The 20042-nt window shown below is 45.5% G+C and overlaps 1 protein-coding gene across 2 annotated transcripts in view; it reads right to left on the minus strand.

Annotated features, from left to right (window-relative positions):
- The window catches only part of LOC139546667 (uncharacterized), an 84363-nt gene that overhangs the window by 35968 nt on the left and 28353 nt on the right, over positions 1-20042 (minus strand). For both annotated transcript variants that reach the window (XM_071355317.1, XM_071355316.1), the window contains exon 2: positions 261-432. The gene's annotated coding sequence lies outside the window, so the exon portion shown is untranslated. The remainder of the gene's footprint in view (positions 1-260; positions 433-20042) is intronic.

Consider the following 20042-nt stretch of genomic DNA (forward strand, 5'->3'; position numbering starts at 1 on the left):
ATGGTTGAAGTGTGTGTGTGTGTGTGTGTGTGTGTGTGTGTGTGTGTGTGTGTGTGTGTGTGTGTGTGTGTGTGTGTGTGTGTGTGTGTGTGTGTGTGTGTGTGTGTGTGTGTGTGTGATCACCTAGATGAGTCAGTGTGTGTGTCTAGCTCTCAGGAGGTTACACAACAACCTCAAGCATCATATTCCAGTGATCTATCATGTTGGTAACCCAATCCTCTGATCACCACCCGTTAAGCCCAGTAGCAGTCTAAACTTACCCCATTTGAATCAAATCTCGGTGGCCTTGTTCTCCTTCAGTTTAGCCTCCTGGTCATTGGCTCCATCCCAAACACACAGCCTCTTTGGTTTCTTCACAGTCTGTCTTCAGTGAAGAACAACAGTGTGTCTAGTCTAGAGATGACAGCATCCAGATACCCAGACAGTCCTGGCCTGGAGCAAGAAGAGAGAGATACAATTCCATCAATAAGTGGATTCAATAGAGTCAAATAAACAAACCAGCAGAAACAGCTGAAACTAGTATTTCTGTCTTCTATGAGGTAGTGATGGGGGAAAAAATGTATAGTTACATATTGGGATATTATTTTTGATTATATATCGTATCGTATAATTTTGACAATATCACAGTCTTATTTTTGCGCTAGTTGGCTGTACCTGAACCAAAACTACAGTATTTTTCCTTCATAACTTGTTCTCCATCTTCTTTTTCGATAGGAAGCCAATTTGTTTTCTACAATACATATAGAATCGTGAGAATCACAATAAATATTGTATCGGCACCTAAGTATCATGATAAAATCATACCCCGTGAGGTCCCTGGCAATTCTCAGCCCAAGGGGGTGGGGGGTAGAGATAGAGAGAGAGAGAGAGAGAGAGAGAGAGAGAGAGAGAGAGAGAGAGAGAGAGAGAGAGAGAGAGAGAGACAGAGAGAGAGAGAGAGAGAGAGAGAGAGAGAGAGAGAGAGAGAGAGAGAGAGAGAGAGAGAGAGAGAGAGAGAGAGAGACAGAGACAGAGACAGAGACAGAGACAGAGACAGAGACAGAGACAGAGACAGAGAGATACTTCTAGAAGTATTTGATAGTGTAAAAAAAGCCGAACTGAATTAGCCGTAAGTGAGTAACATCATTAGAGTTTTATTACTAGTTCAGGGAAACACACACACTGATGTTCACACATCCAACTCTAATCACTGTATCATGCAATTCAACTACTGGGCTTCAAAGCTGAATGACAACATTACACAACATTTTCCACCATGATAAAACTGCACAAATACAAGACTAACCAGGACAGTCAAAACCACACATCTTATGTCAAACTACACATCTCATGTCAAACTACAGACAACTCTAAAGAACTGAAAGGATCACACAACTATTTCCACAGAAATAGAAGGCAGAAAATATCACAGAAGCACATTCTTACCTAGTTCTAAACTTGCTTCAAGCCTCTAGAATATATTCCTATGTCTTCCATTCCAAAGGACCCTATCCCATCCTCGACACACACATCTCTGCATCCTCAGTCATCATAGCTACCTGGGAGAGACAGAGTCTAAAAGCAGCACAGTCACTGACGGCACACGTTACTTTTTTTAGAAGCCTGCCACTTTCCATTTGTGACAACCCCCTTGGTAGGTAGCGGGGAAGGTGGAGAATGGAGTAGCAAAAGCCTGAGGTTTGACAAGCCAAGTGCCTAGAACGTAGAACGTGAGGCAGCAGCAGCAGCATCAGAGGAGCTGACACACACACACACACACACACACACACACACACACACACACACACACACACACACACACACACACACACACACACACACACACACACACACACACACACACACACACACACACACACACACACACACACACACACACACACACACACACACACACACACACACACACACACACACACAGAGGAGCTGCAGCCCAGTAGCTTCTTTCATCTATCTTTAAAACCACAGTGGTACTGCTCACTTCACATCCTGCTTACCACAACAATATCCTGATCTGACACACATTGCAGCTGTGTGTGTGTATAGTCTGTTTGGACAGGTGTCGGAGTCATTTTTATCCAATATGTCATGTGGGACATCACTGTCAGTTACCAGTGCCCCACTGAGTTGACTATAGTGTATTAATTACTTTTCGTGTGTGTGTGTGTGTGTGTGTGTGTGTGTGTGTGTGTGTGTGTGTGTGTGTGTGTGTGTGTGTGTGTGTGTGTGTGTGTGTGTGTGTGTGTGTGTGTGTGTGTGTGTGTGTGTGTGTGTGTTTGTCTGTGTGTTTGTCCCATTGAGCATTAACCACTGAGCACTCTTACACAGTCTATAATTATGTGATAATAACATGCCAGTTAGTTGTGACACCTCCTCCAGCCGTTCCTATCCAGGGAGAAAGGAAATCTGTCTGCTGGGTCTGTCTGTCTCAAATCATCTCCCTGCCCTGGAGGACAACCAAGAAGGAGAAAACCACTTTGGCAGAAATAAAGGCCCAGGGACTGTCTCTCTCTCTCTGTGTGTGTGTGTCTGTGTGTGTGTGTGTGTGTGTGTGTGTGTGTGTGTGTGTGTGTGTGTGTGTGTGTGTGTGTGTGTGTGTGTGTGTGTGTGTGTGTGTGTGTGTGTGTGTGTGTGTGTGTGTGTGTGTGTGTGTGTGTGTGTGTGTGTGTGTGTGTGTCTGTGTGTGTGTGTGTGTTTGTGTCTGTGTCTGTGTCTGTGTGTGTGTGTGTGTGTGTGTCTGTGTCTGTGTCGGAAAATGCCTGATTTTGTATGTGCTGTTGTACGAGCGTGTGTGTGTGTGTGTGTGTGTGTGTGTGTGTGTGTGTGTGTGTGTGTGTGTGTGTGTGTGTGTGTCGGAAAATGCCTGTCTTTGTATGTGCTGTTGTACGAGCGTGTGTGTGTGTGTGTGTGTGTGTGTGTGTGTGTGTGTGTGTGTGTGTGTGTGTGTGTGTGTGTGTGTGTGTGTGTGTGTGTGTGTGTGTGTTTGTGTGCTCGCACATGTGCATGTGTATACTCTGCGGGTGGTAAGTGTCTGTCTAAACATCATGGACCACTATGATGGCCCAGCAGGTGTTTTAGGCTAATCCTCCATACTGTGTGAGTGCTGTGTGAGTGACAGGGAGCACCAGCAAAACCAGCTGGAGAGCAGGGAATGGCCGTCCCTCACTCTGGGACACCATGGGATGGTACTACTGATGAAGTGTGAACTGGTGTGACGTGAAGTGTGGTGATGTGTTCAGTGTTCCCTTCACTGACTTCTCAGTACCAAACTTGGGTGGGATCTGTGGTGGTGTGTGTGCAAGCCAAGCCCTGTACAGTATACAACAGCCTGTGTCATTAGGTGGCATTGAGCCTGAAAACACGGACAAAACCTGGCCAGTTGGAGATTTGAAGGCTCAGCCTCAGTCACTCTGCACTAAGACGAAGTGACTATTCACTAGACAGTATCCACACACAGGAAAATGTCTTGGTTCTTCCACCACCATGCTATTCTCAACGACTGTGTCATGTGTCACTGCTGCCATAATAACATTGACCTCTGACAACAAAGTTATGGTCAAGACAAGAGTTAGAAAGTAGGACGGCTATGTGGATGGTTAAAAGGTTGAGAGGTAGCTGGACTATGAGACATGTTTGAACTGTTAGACATGCATTTGTTAATTCAACAAAATCTCTTATCCATATTGTCCTACGGTCAGTGAATGCAATATATTGGGCATTAGATAACAGTACAAATACAAGTATCATCTAGGCCAGGGGAGTGTCAGCGCGTTTCTGGGTTTTGCTTTCACCTAAGACCTAGACAAGCAGGTGAGGGGAGTTCTTTACTAATTAGTGACCTTAATTCATCAATTAAGTACAAGGGTGAAGCGAAAATCCGCAGACACTTGGCCCTCCGTGGAACGAGTTTGACACGGGATCTAGGCCCATCCACTGGTGTGTCAGCTATACCATATAGGGGCTTTTCATGTTGTGCTTTACAATAAGCCGAGACAGACGTATGGTGAAGTTGCCATTACACAGGTGCAGTAACATTACTAGGTCACTGGAGCATCAGTAACAGCAGTGTCCTTCAGTAAGTTAGGCTAGTAATATACCCAGGCCAGGACTGAAGTTTAAAAAAAGGCCAGAACAAGGATCACTGGAGATGCAATGTTGAGGCCCTTTGCTCCACTAGGAATTAACTCACTCAGACCAGGTTCCCTATGATGATGGATCTGATCTGCTGGTATGTGGCAGACTGGCAGTCAGTCAGACAAGCTCTGATTTAGAGAGCATGTCTGGTCAAGTGGGAACACTCCTGGCAGTAAGCACATTATTAGATGCTCGATATAGTCCTGTGTTCAATCCTTACTTTCCACATTTTCTGCCTGGTCTGTCTCCTGCCTCTATTTCCATACTGTCTGAATAAAGCTCTAATACTACAAAAGCAGGGTGGAATACCACTCTTCGTAAAAACACATGCATTTACATTTTAGCAGACACTCTAATCCAGAGCAAATTACAGGAGAAATTAGGGTTAAGTGCATTGCTCAAGGGCACATTGACAGACTTTTCACCTAGTCGGCTCTGGGATCCGAACCAGCAACCTTTTGGTTACAGCACTGTTAACCGCTAGGCTACCTGCCTTAGTTAACAGAGCAAAACAGAGTGGCCATGTTGGCATTAGATTCTACAAACTGTCTGTCTTGCGGGCTGGGGGAAAGGATCCAGCAGTGACTATTAATCCCAGAGATTGCATCTGATCTGGTCATGTAGCAATCCGATAGGCTGGAAGCCTTGGATACCAAGGGTTTATTGATCGACTAGAGATGCTTATCGCCAATATCTTATGTAACCATTCATTCACATGACCCTTCAATGGAATACTGGTCTCATCGAGGGAATCAATCTCCAGATAATTTCACTAAAACAAACCACATGCACTTAATAGTTACTGATGGAATCTAATCATTTAAACACATTATAAACTGATTGGCTGACAGCCGTGGTATATTACGGGTACGGCAAAACATTTATATTTACTGCTCTATGTCACACCCTGATCTGTTTCACCTGTCTTTGTGATTGTCTCCACCCCCCTCCAGGTGTCGCCCATCTTCCCCATTATCCCCTATGTATTTATACCTGTGTTCTCTGTTTGTCTGTTGCCAGTTTGTCTTGTTTGTCAAGCCAACCAGCGTTTTTGTATCTCAGCTCCTGCTTTCCCCAGTCTCTCTTTTCTCGTCCTCCTGGTTTTTGACCCTTACCTGTCCTGACCCTGTACCCACCCGCCTGACCACTCTGCCTGCCCCTGACCCTGACCCTGCCTGCCATCCTGTACCTTTGCCCCACCTCTGGATTACCGACCTCTGCCTAACCTGACCCTGCCTGCAGTCCTGTACCTTTGCCCCTGTTGCTGTAATAAACATTGTTACTTCGACAAGGTCTGCATCTGGGTCTTACCTTGATACTCTAATTACGTTGGTAACCAGTTTATAATAGCAATAAGGCACCTCAGGGCTTTGTGGTATATGGCCAATATACCACGGCTAAGGGCTGTTTCCAGGCACTCCGCGTTGGGTCGTGTGTATGAACAGCCCTTAGCCGTGGTATCTTGGTTATATACTGTACCACACCTCCTCTGATCTTATTGCTTCATTTTAGGCCTTGCATAGCTGAACTTACACAAATGAAATGGTGAGCTTGATGTAGGTCTATATATGAAATAACACGAATTGCCCTTGGAAAGGACTGAAATTACACAGGTTTATGGCTGCCTCCTCTGGCATGTCTGTTTGTAATACGAGCACACAGGACACAACACCTTCACAGACACTAAGTACACTGAGTATAATGGTTAACTGTGTGTAGCTCTGGATAAGAGTGTCTGCTAAATGACTCACATGTAAACAGGAGAGGCTGATTAAAAAGTCAAACACAGGAGGCTGATATAGGTACAGGCAGGGTAATACGATGCTGGGATCCTGATGAGTACCTGTCCGTCTCCTGTCAGCCCTAGAGCAGAGGAGAGGGGGGAGGAGAGGGTAGACAGAGGGGAGTTGAAAGTAGAGGAGGGGAGGAGAGGAGAAGAGGTGGATGGGGAGAGAGAGAGGAGGGAAGGCAAGGGAAGGCAAGGGAATGAAAGGATATGAGAGAGTGGAGGGGAGAGGAGAGGAGGGAGGGGAAAAGTGGGAGGGAGGAGAGGTTACAGAGAGAGAAGTGGCGGGAAGGGGTGAGTGGATTCTGACAAGCCATCCTTACTGTAGGTGCAGACAGATGAACTCTCTTCAAAGTAGGAGGAGACAGAATACTCAACGAGAGAGAGAGAGGGAGAGCCTGAATAAGAGCGAGATGCCAGGAGACAAAAAAGAAGGCATAACCTCCATTTCTCCACCTCTCTCCCCTCTCATCAGTCAGAGAAATGTGGGTTAATAAGAATCATCCCGGGCTCAGCAGTCATCAACTCCTACTACAACTCTCTACAGAGTCTCTCTACAGAGTCTCTCTACAGAGTCTCTCTACAGAGCACCACCAGGGTATAGACGACTAGCATAGTAGCGTTCTGGCAACATCAAAGGTCTAACATGGAAGTCTGGAGTTAATTAGGCGACATGTCCCTGGGATGTGTGTGAACTACAAGGCCATGGGGAGGAGAGGCTGTGTAGAGGGGGTGTAGTTTAGACTCAGAACACAGAGAATGCACTCTACATTCTTAGAAACAAGGGTTCCAAAAGGTTCTTTGGCTGTCCCCATAGGAGAACCCTTTTTGGTTCCAGGTAGAACCCTTTTAGGTTCCATGTAGAACCCTCTGTAGAAAGGGTTCTTCTATGGGTACAGCCGAAGTACCTTTTAAGGTTCTAGATAGCAACTTTTTTTCTAAGAGTGTGCTGTGTTTCCCTTTTCTCATTATTTGTTTATTTGTTATTTGTTTATTTAACCTTTATTTAACTAGGCAAGTCAGTTAAGAACAAATTCTTATTTACAATGACGGCCTACCAAAAGGCAAAAAGGCCTCCTACGGGGACGGGGGCCTGGGATTACTTAATTATTTATTTTTTTAAATACAATATAAATACAGGACAAAAACACACATCACAACAAGAGGGACACAACACTACATAAAGAGAGACCTAAGACAATTATTGAGCTGAGTCAAGCCAAGTCAAGTGCTGTGCTTGTCTGGTTACGAATCCACCACAGTCGCTTGAACCATGCTGGAAAGGACAATGTGAAAGAAAAATATCTGAGCCAGAACAGCACTGTACGGGTCAGTGTGAAAAGGTTACCTGTTTAGTAGTGCACAGGCCTGTTCAGGAGAATGTAACGTTACAGAACGATCACATACAACTGTATTGTGTAGAACAGACATGCTTGTATGATTGATAGAATATGGAATCATGTCATCTCTATTCTTTATTTCTATCGGCATTGTGCACAACGTTTCACATCACTGATTACAGCTCAGGTGAAGGCTGGGCATGTCTCTGTTCTGTTCCTGGACGGTGAGTGGGCGGAGGTCATTCATTACCTTCCACTGAATATTTCACCAGTCTGAGTTGTTAACTGGCTCTATGAATAATACAGACAGGGAATGAGGTGATATGTAGGTTACCTTCCAAATGGCACCCTTTTTCTTATATAGTGCACTATTTTGGACAAGGGCCCATAGGGCTCTGGTCAAACGTAGTGCACTATATAGGGAATAGGCTGCAACTGCCATTTGGACACTCATAGATAGCACAGACACGGCCACCTTTCTTCTTTTGTAGGATTTTTTCCATGAGCACAGAGCAGCCAAATGCAGCTCCGCTTCACTCTATTTATTCAAAGAGACAATGAATAGAGTCTTCAATAGAGAGAGAGACTGTTCAAAGGAGCACATCCAACCAATCCATGCAAATCATGTCCAGGGAAGGCTATCATAAAATACTATAATACTATACTATAAAGATAAGAAGCTTGGGATGATGGTTTAAATGAAGGGATGATGTGCGATGTCAAATATGTCCCAAACTATAACTATGTGCTTGTTTTGTGGACCTCTTCATATATTTGCTTGTTGTAACGCACATAGGATGTTTCAATTTGATTGAGTGGAAAATGGCAGGCCTAATGTATTGGTATGTTCTTCAGCGACTGATGGACACATCATTCTCAGTAACGGTGTTAGGAACCACACACACCTTTCATCTGCTGTTTGTACGCCGTTCATTCGGCGAGGTGTGTTTAGGTGCCACCCGCCGGGTTAGGTGTAATGATCGTTGTTAGAAGGATGGTCGGACCAAGATGCAGCGTGGGGTAGGTTAATCATTATTATTTATGATAACCGGCACAAAACAAGAAAGAGTAACAAACAGCTTTGTAGGGCTAAAAAGCAACAATACAAAATCAAGATCCCACACACAACAGGTGGGAAAAAGGCTGCCTAAATATGATCCCCAAACAGAGACAACGATAGACAGCTTTCTCTGATTGGGAACCATACCAGGCCAACATAGAAAAGAAAGAACTAGACTACCCACACTAGTCACACCCTGACCTAACCAAAATAGAGAAATAAAAGGTTCTCTAAGGTCAGGGCGTGACAGTACCCCCCCAAAGGTGCGGACTCCGGCCGCAAAACCTGACTCAATGGGGGAGGGTCCGGGTGGGCATCTAGCCTCGGTGGCGGCTCCGGTGCGGGACGTAGACCCCGCTCCGCTCGCGGATCCGCCAGCTGTGGTGGCGCCTCTGGTGTGGGGATCGTCGCCGGAAGCGCCGGACCGTGGATCGTCACCGGAGGACCCGGACCGTGGATTGCCGCCGGGGACTCCGGACCGTGGATCGTCGCCGGAGGAACCGGACCGTAGATCGTCGCCGGGGACTCCGGAAGCGCCGGACCGTGGATCGTCATCGGAGGCTCCGGACCGTGGATCGTTGCCGGGGACTCCGGACCGTAGATCGTCGCTGAAGGCCCCGGACTGGGAACCCTCGCTGAAGGCTCCGGACTGGGAACCCCCTGCTGGAGGCTCCGGACTGGGAACCCTCGCTGAAGGCTCCGGACTGGGAACCCCCGCTGGAGGCTCCGGACTGGGAACCGTCGCTGGAGGCTCCGGACTGGGAACCGTCGCTGGAGGCTCCGGACTGGGAACCGTCGCTGGAGGCTCCGGACCTTGGATCGTCTCTGGAGGCTCCGGGCCATGGATCGTCACTGGAGGCTCCGGGGCATGGATCGTCACTGGAGGCTCCGGGCCATGGATCGTCACTGGAGGCTCCGGACTGCGAACCGTTGCTGGAGGTTCCGGATTGTGAACCATCGCTGGAGGTTCCGGGCTGCGGAACGTCGCCGGAGGCTCTGGACTGGGAACCGTCTCTGGAGGCCTGGTGCGTGGAGCTGGCACAGGATGTACTGGGCCGTGGAGGCGCACTGGAGGTCTGGAACGTAGAGCTGGCACAACGCGTCCTGGACAAATGACCACCTTCGCACGGCAAGTGCGGGGAGCTGGCACAGGATGCACTGGGCTGTGAAGGCGCACTGGAGACACAGTGCGTAGAGCCGGTACAGGATGTACTGGACCGTGGAGGCGCACTGGAGGTCTGGAGTGTAGAGCTGGCACAACGCGTCCTGGACAAATGACCACCTTCGCACGGCTAGTGCGAGGAGCTGGCACAGGACGCACTGGGCTGTGAAGGCGCACTGGGGACACAGTGCGTAGAGCCGGCGCAGGATGTACTGGACTGTGGAGGCGTACTGGAGACCAGGAGCGCTGAGCCGGCACAACCCGTCCTGGACAGATACCTACTTTAGCACGACAAGTGCGGGGAGCTGGCACAGAACGCACCGGGCTTTGGAGGTGCACTGGAGACACGGTGCGTAGAACCGGAAAACATGGAACCTGAACGGTGACCAACTCCACATGGTGAGTACATGGAGTTGGTTCTGGTTCCCACCTTGGCTCCGCCAACCACCCCGTGTGCCCCCTCCCAATTTTTTTTTAGGCTGCCTCTCGGGCTTCTGTCATGGCCGCGAACCCCGGTGTCGTTGTTGTTGCTCCTTCGCTGCCTCCGCCTGCTTCCATGGCAGGCTTCTGTCTCCTGCCATAATCTCGTTCCACGTCCAGGATGTCCTCCACTCCTGGCTTTCCTCCCAGGCCCAGGATCACTGCTCCTCCTGGGCACGCTGCTTGGTCCGTGGGGGGTGGGATCTTCTGTAACGATCGTTGTTGGAAGGATGGTCGGACCAAGATGCAGCGTGGGGTAGGTTAATCATTTTTATTTATGATAACCGGCACAAAACAAGAAAGAGTAACAAACGAAATGTACAGCTTTGTAGGGCTAAAAAGCAACAATACAAAATCAAGATCCCACACACAACAGGTGGAAAAAGGCTGCCTAAATATGATCCCCAGTCAGAGACAACGATAGACAGCTTCCTCTGATTGGGAACCATACCAAGCCAACATAGAAAATAAAAAACTAGACTACCCACCCTAGTCACACCCTGACCTAACCAAAATAGAGAAATAAAAGGTTCTCTAAGGTCAGGGCGTGACATTAGGTGTCTGACCGGGGACGTTTTCGGCCGTTCCTACATGTAGAATTGGTTTGCAAATTGCGTTTGGCACTCTGTTCAGAGGTGCTCTCGGCCAGCAAACGCTACCGGTGTGTCCGTGCCTTTAGGGGACAAGATGATATAGCTTTGCATTGGTACAATTTACCCCTGGCTGGTTTAGCAATAGTAATATACTGTACCTGTTAATAGGGTGCTGGTGGCAGCGGTGCCACTGTGAAAGTCAAAGAGACAGATGTACAATGTCAATACCAACCAGAATCAATATGTTTTCCATGTCAACATAGTTAATCGTTATGGTTAAATGAAGGTTCAGAAGCTATATGCTGAATGGGTCATTCTACAGAAGTGTTGCAAATTGGGGGCTGGGAAAATAATTCTAATTTGTATCCTATTTTTCCAAAACTTTCAGCACACATGTCTTCCGACATATGCTGGGTAGACATACAGTTGAAGTCGGAAGTTTACATACACTTAGGTTGAAGTCATTAAAACACATTTTTCAACCACTCCACAAACTTCTTGTTAACAAACTATAGTTTTGGCAAGGTGGTTAGGACATCTACTTTTCCAAATTTTTCCAACAATTGTTTACAGACAGATTATTTCACTTACAATTCACTGTATCACAATTCCAGTGGGTCAGAAGTTTACATACACTAAGTTGACTGTGCCTTTAAACAGCTTGGAAAATTCCAGAAAATTATGTCATGGCTTTAGAAGCTTCTGATAGGCTAATTGACATCATATGAGTCAATTGGAGGTGCACCTGTGGATGTATTTCAAGGCCTACCTTCAAACTCAGTGCCTCTTTGCTTGACATCATGAGGAAATCAAAAGAAATCAGCCAAGACCTCAGAACAACAATTGTAGACCTCCACAAGTCTGATTCATCCTTGGGAGCAATTTCCAAATGCCTGAAGGTACCACGTTCATTTGTACAAACAATAGTGCGCAAGTATCAACACCATGGGACCACGCAGCCATCATACCGCTCAGGAAGGAGACGCGTTCTGTCTCCTAGAGATGAACGTACTTTGGTGCGAAAAGTGCAAATCAATCCCAAAACAACAGCAAAGGACCTTGTGAAGATGCTGGTGGAAACAGGTACAAAAGTATCTATATCCACAGTAAAACGAGTCCTATATTGACATAACCTGAAAGACCGCTCAGCAAGGAAGAAGCCACTGCTCCAAAACCGCCATAAAAAAGCCAGACTACGGTTTGCAACTGCACATGGGGACAAAGATCGTACTTTTTGGAGAACTTTCCTCTGGTCTGATGAAACAAAAATAGAACTGTTTGGCCATAATGACCATCGTTATGTTTGAAGGAAAAAGGGGGAGGCTTGTAAGCTGAAGAATCGCTTGCAAGCCGTGAAGAACGGGGCTGGCAGCATCATGTTGTGGGGGTGCTTTGCTGCAGGAGGGACTGGTGCACTACACAAAATAGATGGCATCATTATTATGTGGATATATTGAAGCAACATCTCAAGACATCAGTCAGGAAGTTAAAGCTTGGTCGCAAATGGGTCTTCCAAATGGACAATGACCTCCTTCCAAAGTTGTGGCAAAATGGATTAAGGACAACAAAGTCAAGGTATTGGAGTGGCCATCACGAAGCCCTGACCTCAATCCTATAGAAAATGTGTGGGCAGAATTGAAAAAGCGTGTACGAGCAAGGAGGCCTACAAACCTGACTCAGTTACACCAGCTCTGTCAGGAGGAATGGGCCAAAATGCACCAAACCTATTGTGGGAAGCTTGTGGAAGGCTACCCAAAACGTTTGACCCAAGTTTAACAATTTAAGGGCAATGCTACCAAATACTAATTGAGTGTATGTAAACTTCTCACCCACTGGGAATGTGATGAAATAAATAAAATCTGAAATAAATCATTCTCTCAACTATTATTCTGACATTTCACATTCTTAAAATAAAGTGGTGATCCTAACTGACCTAAAACGGAATTTTTATTAGGATTAAATGTCAAGAATTGTGAAAAACTGAGTTTAAATGTATTTGGCTAAGGTGTATGTAAACTTCCGACTTCAACTGTATATACTACTAGCACACTTTGTTAGTATTGCATATTTTAAATATTTACCTGAACTCCTTACCAACCCACACAATTTGTCACTACCGTAAAATTGGTAGTGAACCATGCACAGAAATTGTATTTGCATATCAAATTAACAAAATAGTAAAAACATGCTTTTTAACCTGATTTTCAAAACCTTGACATTAGAGAATTCTCCATTGTTCTCTGTACAATGTTGACTGTACGAATCTGAAACTTGTTGATTGATTGAATTACGTATGCATCCAATTCATTATGTTGTTAGATATTTAAACTGCTTGACCTGTGTGAAGTGTCAATCATAGAGATCAATAGAACTGTAAATGGATATAACTCGTTGTCACTCCCTGGCCATAGAGAGGGTTTTAGTCTCTATTTTGGTTAGGCCAGGGTGTGATTAGGGTGGGCATTCTATGTGTTATATTTCTTTGTTTTTGGCAGAGTGTGGTTCCCAATCAGAGGCAGCTGTCTATCGTTGTCTCTGATTGGGAATCATACTTAGGCAGCCTTTTCCCACCTGTGTTTTGTGGGTAGTTGTTTTCTGTTTTGTGTCTACACCTGACAGAACTGTTTCGTTTTGTTCTACTTTGTTATTTTGTTTCAGTGTTCAGTTTGATTAAATATCATGAACGCTTACCATGCTGCACCTTGGTCTCCTTCTACTTCATACGACGAGCGTAACACTCGTTTTAGTATAGACTGTAGATGGGTATAATTCGTTTTAGTATATACTGTAGATGGATATAACTCGTTTTAGTATATACTGTAGATGGATATAACTCGTTTTAGTATAGACTGTAGATGGATATAACTCGTTTTAGTATATACTGTAGATGGATATAACTCGTTTTAGTATATACTGTAGATGGATATAACTCGTTTTAGTATATACTGTAGATGGATATAACTCGTTTTAGTATATACTGTAGATGGATATAACTCGTTTTAGTATAGACTGTAGATGTATAACTCATTTTAGTATAGACATTGCCATCAAGTCGAGTAAACTTGAGTACAGTACAGTATAGTAGAGTACAGTACAGTACAGTACAGTAGAGTGCAGTACAGTACAGTACAGTAGAGCACCGTACAGTACAGTATAGTAGAGTACAGTAGAGTATAGTAGAGTACAGTACAGTATAGTAGAGTACAGTACAGTACAGTGCAGTAGAGTAGAGTACAGTACAGTATAGTAGAGTACAGTAGAGTACAGTACAGTAGAGCACATTATAGACGTCTATGTTTTGGCCAACTAGATGTCAATGCTTGGGATCTTGGAGGGTTGGAGCCCCCTTGCTGGCTATGCATCTCAATACTAGAAAATAGTAAATAAATATCCAACGTTTGGCGACTTAACAGTTTAAAAAATATATATATATGTATATATTTGTGGTACTGCAATTTGCACAACTTCTGTAGAATCACCACATAAAGTAATCACCCAATGATCACACATGCACTAGAGGTGAGGGTATGATGTAAATAGCAGTCAACCCAATAACAGTGACTGTGTCCCGAATGGCACCCTATTCTGTATATAGTGCACTACTTTTGACCAGAGCACTATGGGCCCTGGTCAAAAATAATGCACTATTTGGGAATTGGATGCCATTTGGAACACATACAGTGTAATAGAGCCAATCAGAGGAGTGGATATCTGTCACTCCATTCCGGCTCTGGTATTGACTCATGGAGGGTTATAGATCCATCATGGATCTGTCACTACCACCAGTTTCTCTGGACACAGCCCAAAATAAAGCAGACTCTCAGGGTTGGAAATAGGGGGAACACAGGGAATCTGGGTTCCTAGTTTTTTATTGTGAATTAAAGGACTTTACATGGGTGAGTTCCCAGAGTGACTTTTTTCCGTTTTCAGACTGCTCTCCCCTCTTACGCAATCAAACAGTCCATTGAGTGCCAGCCAGACCTGAATGACATGGTACTGTACTGTACAGTAGCCTAATAATTGCTATCCACATGTGACAGTGCATAAACTGATGAATACAGTACAGTAGGCCTGGAGAGAGGCATGCAGACAGCCCTGAGTGAGATGAAGATGCTACTGTATTGTTGATAATATAATAATTCCCATCCACATGTGACAGTGCATAAGCTGATGAATACAGTACAGTAGGCCTGGAGAGAGGCATGCAGACAGCCCTGAGTGAGATGAAGATGCTACTGTATTGTTGATAATATAATAATTCCTATCCACATGTGACAGTGCATAAGCTGATGAATACAGTACAGTAGGCCTGGAGAGAGGCATGCAGACAGCCCTGAGTGAGATGAAGATGCTACTGTATTGTTGATAATATAATAATTCCTATCCACATGTGACAGTGCATAATTTGATCTGATGAATAAAGTACAGTAGGCATGGAGGGAGCATGGCTGCTGTACAGTATATCATGTAACGTAACCCAATAGTAAGCTGATTTCCCTATCGGGACTCTGAATGAAAACGAAGCAGCATCCTAATTCTCTTTTAGACTTATGAATCAATGTTGGCCATGCAGGCAGCAGTCCTTTCTCTCTTCCATCCCTGAAGGCCATTCTTCTTGTCCTTCCAACATAATATGAAACCCTGAGCTCTGTCCGCTGCACACCTGGGTTCAAATACTATTTTACAGCATTTCAAAAGCTTCAGCTGTGTTTTATTGAGCTTGCCTGGCAAAATGGAAACAATAGAATCGTCACGAAATGATTAACCCGCCTATCAGGCATTCCAGACAGGCTAAACCAATCGCTCAAAGTATTTGAACGATTTCGGATAGTGTTCACTTTTTGGACCAAGGTCTGTTCAGCTGCATGGACAACAGGAGGCAGAGATGGTGGTCGCGCTCCCGTCCCCACTTTTGGCATTTCTGTGACAAAGAGCTGCACTATTTTTAAAATGAAGCAAGCTATGCTAGCTCAGTGTTTGTGGCGCTCTGTCAATTAGGCATTTCATTCCTAGTTTATACACAAGAGTATCACAAGAGGTTTCTCTCAATTCAATGGCTCCTTGTATAAACACAGGACCTGATTGTTGATAACTACCTCAAATCAAATATGTTTCCTGTCTCATTTAAATAATTAGCCCTACAGAAATGTTTAATGCAATGGATACAAAACAACGTGGGTTCCGACAGCAGACCCCTGTAAAAAATATCATTTAGAGGTCTGATTACTACTACTTTAAATCGAATTGTAGGCTACACACAGTGGCTCCCAACTCCAGTCCTCAAGTACCCCCAACAGGAACCGGTGTTTGGAATTCATTTGAGCCAGTTTGCTACAGCAGGAACATAATCCTGCAGCTACAGGAAATGTGAATTATATGTGAATTATAATGAATGGCCATTTTTGTAGGGGTTGATGGGGAAAATCAAGTTTGAAATTTCAAAGTGGAAATTACAAACTTCAGAGGCCTTTTTAAACCTAAAATACACTGCATTGCAGGATAGTTCTCCTGCAACAGGGTGATCAAATACGATCCTACATCTGTATGTTTCTTGTTGTTGATAAACTACTTGAAATCAAATATGTATGTTTACTGTCTCATTTAAATACGCCTTATGCCTTATAGAAATGCATAATGCAATGGAAACAAAACATTGTTGTTTTTCAGGCTGATGGAAACAAAACAACCTGATCTGATCCAGTAGAGTACAGTATTTGGGTTCAAGTAGAGGTCTCTGTAAGCCCAGGCAGTGTAGTCTAGTAGTGAGGCTTCCTGGCTCGGCTGTCGCCTTTACAGTGTTTCCTATTTTTGTTGTTGTTACTGCTGCAGGGGGTAATGACATCAACACCGCCACCACCGCCACCACCGCGGCAACGGTAACAATAACAAAAACAATCTAGGGACCTCTGTGAGATGAGTGTGACCTCATTCCTACATGATAAATCTCCTCAGAGAGAGAGAGAGAGGCTGGGGTAGAGTGATACAGAGAGAGGTGGAGAGAGAGGCTGGGGTAGAGTGATAGAGAGAGAGGTGGAGAGAGAGGCTGGGGTAGAGTGATAGAGAGAGGCTGGGGTAGAGTGATAGAGAGAGAAGTGGAGAGAGAGGCTGGGGTAGAGTGATAGAGAGAGAGGTGGAGAGAGAGGCTGGGGTAGAGTGATAGAGAGAGAGGTGGAGAGAGAGGCTGGGGTAGAGTGATAGAGAGAGAGGTGGAGAGAGAGGCTGGGGTAGAGTGATAGAGAGAGAGGTGGAGAGAGAGGCTGGGGTAGAGTGATAGAGAGAGAAGTGGAGAGAGAGGCTGGGGTAGAGTGATAGAGAGAGAGGTGGAGAGAGAGGCTGGGGTAGAGTGATAGAGAGAGCGGTGGAGAGAGAGGCTGGGGCAGAGTGATAGAGAGAGAGGTGGAGAGAGAGGCTGGGGTAGAGTGATAGAGAGAGAGGTGGAGAGAGGCTGGGGTAGAGTGATAGAGAGAGAGGTGGAGAGAGAGGCTGGGGTAGAGTGATAGAGAGAGAAGTGGAGAGAGAGGCTGGGGTAGAGTGATAGAGAGAGAGGTGGAGAGAGAGGCTGGGGTAGAGTGATAGAGAGAGCGGTGGAGAGAGAGGCTGGGGTAGAGTGATAGAGAGAGAGGTTGAGAGAGAGGCTGGGGTAGAGTGATAGAGAGAGAGGTGGAGAGAGGGGCTGGGGTAGAGTGATAGAGAGAGAGGTGGAGAGAGAGGCTGGGAAACATAAAAGCTTTGGGGAAAGAATATGTGTTGAGGAAACAGAGAGAAGGAGGAGGAGCAGGAGAGCGACATGGGAAATGAGATAAGAGGGAAAGCGAGAGAGGTAGAGAGAGAGATACTAACAAATAATGATGGCGCATGATTTAAAGACGGTAGGTAGCATGGGAGAGGAAGCATGAAAGAGAGAGAAAGAGAGAGCGATAGAGGGAGAGGGAGGGCGGGGAGAGATCGAGAGAGAGAGACAGGGTGAACAGAGAGTGAGATGGAGAGAGTAAGACAGAGAGACACAGCAAGAGTGTGAGAGAGAGAGAGATTGAGAGAGACAGGAGAGAGAATGAGGGAGTTAATCCCAGGAGTGTTGTCGATAAACAAAGAGAGGGTAATAAGGGAGAATTTACTCAGGAACAGATGGCAGAATGACTCATTCATATCACTGACAGGGGAATGGAGAGAGAGTGGAGAAAGGAGAGAAAGATGGAGAGATAGGGGCAGTGAGGGAGAAGGAGAGGAGGGAGAAGGGGGACCATCAGTAGCGCCTGTCTAGAGTGATTGATATCAGTCATGTCTTCCATCACATCACCACCCTGTATCTGACTGCTCTGTCCTTGACTTCTCACAAGAAAAAAAAACGAATAGAAAATTCTACCCATGTTAGTCTGCTTATGAATATAAACCTCCTGTTTCAAAGGCTTCTCAGAGAAATCACACTGTTAAAGTGGGACGGAACACCAAAGAAGATCATGAGAACTTTTACAATAGAAAATGATTAGACATCCCATCGTAATAAAAAATGCATACAAAATAAGACTTCAAACCAATACTTGCATTCAAAACATTCAATCAGGCAACCACATGCTCTCGTGGTTTTGTCTTTTTAAAGAACAGATCAATGAGGCCCTTTCACCCTGCTGCCTGAGAATGTCATGTCAGTAGTAGCTGTTCCCCATGAGGAGCTGATCAAAGTATTGGCATACACCTAAAGAGGATCGCTCCCCCAGAGCCCTTCATTCATTGCTCTGGGCTCTGGTGTCAGAACAGGGATCACACAGCTAACTGTGACAACCAACACAGAGAGAGGAGAGGAAAGGGGGGAGAGGAGAGATCAAAGCGGGGGAGTGGTGGGCTCCCTGGGTCTCCTAGTCTCCCTAAGCCAAGGCCAGGCTCGTAATGGGCTTACATGCGGGAGGAGGGGAGAGAAGGAGGGGATGAGGAGAGGTCAGGGGAGGTGATTTGGAATAAAAGGGGAGGAGAGTCATTGATCAGCTGTCATCTGTTTGCTGAGGAGCTAAACACCATCTCGCTCTATCTCTCTCTCTCTCTCTCTCTCTCTCTCTCTCTCGAAAGGTTGCCGGATCGAATCCCCAAGCTGACAAGTTAAAAATCTGTCATTCTGCCCCTGAGCAAGGCAGTTAACCCACTGTTCCCTGGGCACCGGAGACGTGGATGTCGATTGTGGCAGCCCCTCGCACCTCTCTGATTCAGATTCAGGGTTAAATGCGGAAGACACATTTCAGTTGAAGGCATTCAGATGTACAACTGACTAGGTATCCCCACCCCCGTCTCTTTTACACCTTTCAAACCAAGACGTTTTTCCGTTTTTCTGCATTTTGTTATGTTACAGCCGTATTCTAAAATGTATTAAATAAAAATATTTCCTCATTAATCTAAACACAATACCCCATATTGACAAAGCAAAAAACTTGGTTTTAGACATTTTTACAAATGTATAAATAAAAAAAGGTACATAAGTATTCAGACACTTTGCTATGAGACTGGAAATTGAGCTCAGGTGCATCCTGTTTCCATTGATCATCCTTGAGATGTTTCTACAACTTGATTGGAGTCCATCTGTAGTAAAATCAATTGATTGGACATGATTGGGAAAGGCCCACAACTGTCTATATACAGTGTTTTGGTTTTGGTTCCACAGTTGGCAGTGCATGTCAGAATAAAAACCAAGCCATGAGGTGGAAGGAATTGTCCGTAGAGCTCCGAGACAGGATTGTGTCGAGGCACAGATCTGGGGAAGGGTACTAAAACATTTCTGCAGCATCGAAGGTCCCCAAGAACACAATGGCCTCCATCATTCTTAAAACTCTCAGACCATGATAAACAAGATTCTCTGGTCTGATGAAACCAGGTTGAATTTTTTGGCCTGAATGCCAAGCGTCACGTCTGGAGGAATCCTGGCACCATCCCTACGGTGAAGCATGGTGGCGGCAGCATCATGCTGTGGGGATGTTTTTCAGTGGCAGGGACTTGGAGACTAGTTAGGATTGAGGGAAAGACGAACAGAGCAAAGTACAGAGAGATCCTTGATGAAAACATGCTCCAGGTTCTTCAGGCTGGGGCGAAGGTTCACCTTCCAACAGGACAATGACCCTAAACACACAGCCAAGACAACGCAGGAGTGGCTTCGGGACAAGTTTCTGAATGTCCTTGATTGGCCCAGCCAGAACCCGATCGAACATCTCTGGAGAGACCTGAAAATAGATGTGCTGCGGCGCTGCCCATCCAACCTGACAGAGCTTGAGAGGATCTGCAGAGAAGAATGGGAGAAACTCCCCAAATACAGGTGTGCCAAGCTTGCAGCATCATATCCAAGAAGACTCGAGGCTGTAATCACTGCCAAAGGTGCTTCAACAAAGTACTGAGTAAAGGGTCTGAATACTTATGTAAATGTTATATTTCAGTTTTTTTATGTTTTATAAATTTGCACAATTTTTTTTTTAACCTGTTTTTGCTTCGTCACTATGGGATATTCTGTGTA

This window comes from Salvelinus alpinus, chromosome 20 (assembly GCF_045679555.1).
Source record: "Salvelinus alpinus chromosome 20, SLU_Salpinus.1, whole genome shotgun sequence".
NCBI classification, from domain to species: domain Eukaryota; kingdom Metazoa; phylum Chordata; class Actinopteri; order Salmoniformes; family Salmonidae; genus Salvelinus; species Salvelinus alpinus.